The sequence below is a fragment of the Engystomops pustulosus genome, unplaced genomic scaffold, assembly GCF_040894005.1.
Source record: "Engystomops pustulosus unplaced genomic scaffold, aEngPut4.maternal MAT_SCAFFOLD_610, whole genome shotgun sequence".
NCBI classification, from domain to species: Eukaryota; Metazoa; Chordata; class Amphibia; order Anura; family Leptodactylidae; genus Engystomops; species Engystomops pustulosus.
In genome coordinates, this window is record NW_027285489.1 from 35,001 (window position 1) to 40,974 (window position 5,974).

Sequence of the window (5,974 nt, forward strand, 5' to 3'; positions counted from 1 at the left end):
GGCCAGACTTGGCGGCAAGTCCCGGGGAGGAACAAGCCCATGGAAGTAGGAGCTCCGACTTCCAAAGTGATGACGTCAGCGGGAGCAGCCGCTCGGCCGTATCCGGCGGCATGTCACTGTTCCCCGGCCAGACTTGGCGGCAAGTCCCGGGGACGAACAAGCCCATGGAAGTAGGGGCTCAGCGGGAGCAGCCAGTTGGCCTATCCGGCCACATGTCACTGTCCCCCGGCCAGACTTGGCGGCAAGTCCCGGGGAGGAACAAGCCCTGGAAGTAGGAGCTCCGACTTCCAAAGTGATGACGTCAGCGGGAGCAGCCGCTCGGCCGTATCCGGCGGCATGTCACTGTTCCCCGGCCAGACTTGGCGGCAAGTCCCGGGGGACGAACAAGCCCATGGAAGTAGGGGCTCAGCGGGAGCAGCCAGTTGGCCTATCCGGCCACATGTCACTGTCCCCCGGCCAGACTTGGCGGCAAGTCCCGGGGAGGAACAAGCCCATGGAAGTAGGAGCTCCTACTTCCAAAGCGATGACGTCAGCGGGAGAAGCCGCTCGGCCTATCCGGCCACATGTCACCGTCCCCCGGCCACACTTGGCTATAGGTCCCGGGGAGGAATAATGCCCATGGAAGTAGGAGCTCCTACTTCCAAAGGGGCAAGTCAGCGGGAGCAGCCACTTGGCCTATTCGGCCAAGTTTCACTGTTCCCCGGCCACACTTGGCTGTAGGTCCCGGAGAGGAATAATGCCCATGGAAGTAAGAGCTCCTACCTCCAAAGGGGCAAGTCAGCGGGAGAAGCCACTTGGCCTATCCGGCCACATGTCACTGTCCCCCGGCCAAGCTTGGCTGTAGGTCCCGGGGAGGAATAATGCCCATGGAAGTAGGAGCTCCTACTTCCAAAGGGGCAAGTCAGCGGAAGAAGCCACTAGTTCTATCCGGCCAAGAGTCACTGTTCCCCGGCCTTACTTGGCAGTAGGTCCCGGGGAGGAATAATGCCCATGGAAGTAGGAGCTCCTACTTCCAAAGGGGCAAGTCAGCGGGAGAAGCCACTTGGCCTATCCGGCCAAGAGTCACTGTTCCCCGGCCACTCTTGGCAGTAGGTCCCGGGGAGGAATAATGCCCATGGAAGTAGGAGCTCCTACTTCCAAAGGGGCAAGTCAGCGGGAGAAGCCACTAGTTCTATCCGGCCAAGAGTCACTGTTCCCCGGCTACACTTGGCAGTAGGTCCCGGGGAGGAATAATGCCCATGGAAGTAGGAGCTACTACCTCCAAAGGGTGAAGACACTTGGCTCTAAGTCCCCGAGAGGTATACTGCCCATGGGAGTAAGAGCTCCTACTTCCAAAGGGGCAAGTCAGCGGGAGAAGCCACTTGGCCTACCCGGCCAAGAGTCACTGTTCCCCGGCCACACTTGGCAGTAGGTCCCGGGGAGGAATAATGCCCATGGAAGTAGGAGCTCCTACTTCCAAAGGGGCAAGTCAGCGGGAGAAGCCACTTGGCCTACCCGGCCAAGAGTCACTGTTCCCCGGCCACACTTGGCAGTAGGTCCCGGGGAGGAATAATGCCCATGGAAGTAGGAGCTCCTACTTCCAAAGGGGCAAGTCAGCGGGAGAAGCCACTTGGCCTATCCGGCCACATGTCACTGTCCCCCGGCCACACTTGGCTGTAGGTCCCGGGGTGGAATAATGCCCATGGAAGTAGGAGCTCCTACTTCCAAAGGGGCAAGTCAGCGGGAGCAGCCACTTGGCCTATCCGGCCAAGTGTCACTGTTCCCCGGCCACACTTGGCTGTAGGTCCCGGAGAGGAATAATGCCCATGGAAGTAAGAGCTCCTACCTCCAAAGGGTGAAGACACTTGGCTCTAAGTCCCCGAGAGGTATACTGCCCATGGAAGTGAGAGCTCCTACTTCCAAAGGGGCAAGTCAGCGGGAGAAGCCACTTGGCCTATCCGGCCAAGAGTCACTGTTCCCCGGCCACACTTGGCAGTAGGTCCCGGGGAGGAATAATGCCCATGGAAGTAAGAGCTCCTACTTCCATAGGGGCAAGTCAGCGGGAGAAGCCACTTGGCCTATCCGGCCAAGAGTCACTGTTCCCCGGCCACACTTGGCAGTAGGTCCCGGGGAGGAATAATGCCCATGGAAGTAGGAGCTCCTACTTCCAAAGGGGCAAGTCAGCGGGAGAAGCCACTTGGCCTATCCGGCCACATGTCACTGTCCCCCGGCCACTCTTGGCTGTAGGTCCCGGGGAGGAATAATGCCCATGGAAGTAGGAGCTCCTACTTCCAAAGGGGCAAGTCAGCGGGAGAAGCCACTTGGACTATCCGGCCAAGAGTCACTGTTCCCCGGCCACACTTGGCAGTATGTCCCGGGGAGGAATAATGCCCATGGAAGTGGGAGCTCCTACTTCCAAAGGGGCAAGTCGGCGGGAGAAGCCACTTGGCCTATCCGGCCAAGAGTCACTGTTCCCCGGCCACACTTGGCAGTAGGTCCCGGGGAGGAATAATGCCCATGGAAGTAAGAGCTCCTACTTCCAAAGGGGCAAGTCAGCGGGAGAAGCCACTTGGCCTATCCGGCCAAGAGTCACTGTTCCCCGGCCACACTTGGCAGTAGGTCCCGGGGAGGAATAATGCCCATGGAAGTAAGAGCTCCTACTTCAATAGGGGCAAGTCAGCGGGAGAAGCCACTTGGCCTATCCGGCCAAGAGTCACTGTTCCCCGGCCACACTTGGCAGTAGGTCCCGGGGAGGAATAATGCCCATGGAAGTAGGAGCTCCTACCTCCAAAGGGTGAAGACACTTGGCTCTAAGTCCCCGAGAGGTATAATGCCCATGGAAGTAAGAGCTCCTACTTCCAAAGGGGCAAGTCAGCGGGAGAAGCCACTTGGCCTATCCGGCCAAGAGTCACTGTTCCCCGGCCACACTTGGCTGTAGGTCCCGGGGAGGAATAATGCCCATGGAAGTAGGAGCTCCTACTTCCAAAGGGGCAAGTCAGCGGGAGAAGAGCCACTTGGCCTATCCGGCCAAGAGTCACTGTTCCCCGGCCACACTTGGCAGTAGGTCCCGGGGAGGAATAATGCCCATGGAAGTAGGAGCTACTACCTCCAAAGGGTGAAGACACTTGGCTCTAAGTCCCCGAGAGGTATACTGCCCATGGGAGTAAGAGCTCCTACTTCCAAAGGGGCAAGTCAGCGGGAGAAGCCACTTGGCCTATCCGGCCAAGAGTCACTGTTCCCCGGCCACACTTGGCAGTAGGTCCCGGAGAGGAATAATGCCCATGGAAGTAGGAGCTCCTACTTCCAAAGGGGCAAGTCAGCGGGAGAAGCCACTTGGCCTACCCGGCCAAGAGTCACTGTTCCCCGGCCACACTTGGCAGTAGGTCCCGGGGAGGAATAATGCCCATGGAAGTAGGAGCTCCTACTTCCAAAGGGGCAAGTCAGCGGGAGAAGCCACTTGGCCTATCCGGCCACATGTCACTGTCCCCCGTCCACACTTGGCTGTAGGTCCCGGGGTGGAATAATGCCCATGGAAGTAGGAGCTCCTACTTCAAAAGGGGCAAGTCAGCGGGAGCAGCCACTTGGCCTACCCGGCCAAGTGTCACTGTTCCCCGGCCACACTTGGCTGTAAGTCCCGGAGAGGAATAATGCCCATGGAAGTAAGAGCTCCTACCTCCAAAGGGCGAAGACACTTGGCTCTAAGTCCCCGAGAGGTATACTGCCCATGGAAGTGAGAGCTCCTACTTCCAAAGGGGCAAGTCAGCGGGAGAAGCCACTTGGCCTATCCGGCCAAGAGTCACTGTTCCCCGGCCACTCTTGGCTGTAGGTCCCGGGGAGGAATAATGCCCATGGAAGTAGGAGCTACTACCTTCAAAGGGGCAAGTCAGCGGGAGAAGCCACTTGGCTTATCCGGCCAAGAGTCACTGTTCCCCGGCCACAATTTGCAGTATGTCCCGGGGAGGAATAATGCCCATGGAAGTAGGAGCTACTACCTCCAAAGGGTGAAGACACTTGGCTCTAAGTCCCCGAGTGGTATACTGCCCATGGAAGTAAGAGCTCCTACTTCCATAGGGGCAAGTCAGCGGGAGAAGCCACTTGGCCTATCCGGCCAAGAGTCACTGTTCCCCGGCCACACTTGGCAGTAGGTCCCGGGGAGGAATAATGCCCATGGAAGTAGGAGCTCCTACTTCCAAAGGGGCAAGTCAGCGGGAGAAGCCACTTGGCCTATCCGGCCAAGAGTCACTGTTCCCCGGCCACTCTTGGCTGTAGGTCCCGGGGAGGAATAATGCCCATGGAAGTAGGAGCTACTACCTCCAAAGGGGCAAGTCAGCGGGAGAAGCCACTTGGCCTATCCGGCAAAGAGTCACTGTTCCCCGGCCACACTTGGCAGTATGTCCCGGGGAGGAATAATGCCCATGGAAGTAGGAGCTACTACCTCCAAAGGGGCAAGTCAGCGGGAGAAGCCACTTGGCCTATCCGGCAAAGAGTCACTGTTCCCCGGCCACACTTGGCTGTAGGTCGAGGGGAGGAATAATGCCCATGGAAGTAGGAGCTCCTACTTCCAAAGGGGCAAGTCAGCGGGAGAAGCCACTTGGCCTATCCGGCAAAGAGTCACTGTTCCCCGGCCACACTTGGCTGTAGGTCCCGGGGAGGAATAATGCCCATGGAAGTAGGAGCTCCTACTTCCAAAGGGGCAAGTCAGCGGGAGAAGCCACTTGGCCTATCCGGCCAAGAGTCACTGTTCCCCGGCCACACTTGGCAGGAGGTCCCGGGGAGGAATAATGCCCATGGAAGTAGGAGCTCCTACTTCCAAAGGGTCAAGTCAGCGGGAGAAGCCACTTCGCCTACCCGGCCAAGTGTCACTGTCCCCCGGCCACACTTGGCAGTAGGTCCCGGGGAGGAATAATGCCCATGGAAGTAGGAGCTCCTACTTCCAAAGGGGCAAGTCAGCGGGAGAAGCCACTTCGCCTACCCGGCCGAGTGTCACTGTCCCCCGGCCAGACTTGGCGGCAAGTCCCCGGGAGGAATAATGCCCATGGAAGTAGGAGCTCCTACTTCCAAAGGGGCAAGTCAGCGGGAGAAGCCACTTGGCCTATCCGGCCACATGTCACTGTCCCCCGGCCAGACTTGGCGGCAAGTCCCGGGGAGGAATAATGCCCATGGAAGTAGGAGCTCCTACTTCCAAAGGGTCAAGTCAGCGGGAGAAGCCACCTCGCCTACCCGGCCAAGTGTCACTGTCCCCCGGCCACTCTTGGCTGTAGGTCCCGGGGAGGAATAATGCCCATGGAAGTAGGAGCTCCTACTTCCAAAGGGGCAAGTCAGCGGGAGAAGCCACTTGGCCTATCCGGCCACATGTCACTGTCCCCCGGCCACACTTGGCAGTAGGTCCCGGGGAGGAATAATGCCCATGGAAGTAGGAGCTCCTACTTCCAAAGGGGCAAGTCAGCGGGAGAAGCCACTTGGCCTATCCGGCCAAGAGTCACTGTTCCCCGGCCACACTTGGCAGTAGGTCCCGGGGAGGAATAATGCCCATGGAAGTAGGAGCTACTACCTCCAAAGGGGCAAGTCAGCGGGAGAAGCCACTTGGCCTATCCGGCCAAGAGTCACTGTTCCCCGGCCACACTTGGCAGTAGGTCCCGGGGAGGAATAATGCCCATGGAAGTGGGAGCTCCTACTTCCAAAGGGGCAAGTCAGCGGGAGAAGCCACTTGGCCTATCCGGCCAAGAGTCACTGTTCCCCGGCCACACTTGGCAGTAGGTCCCGGGGAGGAATAATGCCCATGGAAGTAAGAGCTCCTACTTCCATAGGGGCAAGTCAGCGGGAGAAGCCACTTGGCCTATCCGGCCAAGAGTCACTGTTCCCCGGCCACACTTGGCAGTATGTCCCGGGGAGGAATAATGCACATGGAAGTAGGAGCTACTACCTCCAAAGGGTGAAGACACTTGGCTCTAAGTCCCCGAGAGGTATACTGCCCATGGAAGTAAGAGCTCCTACT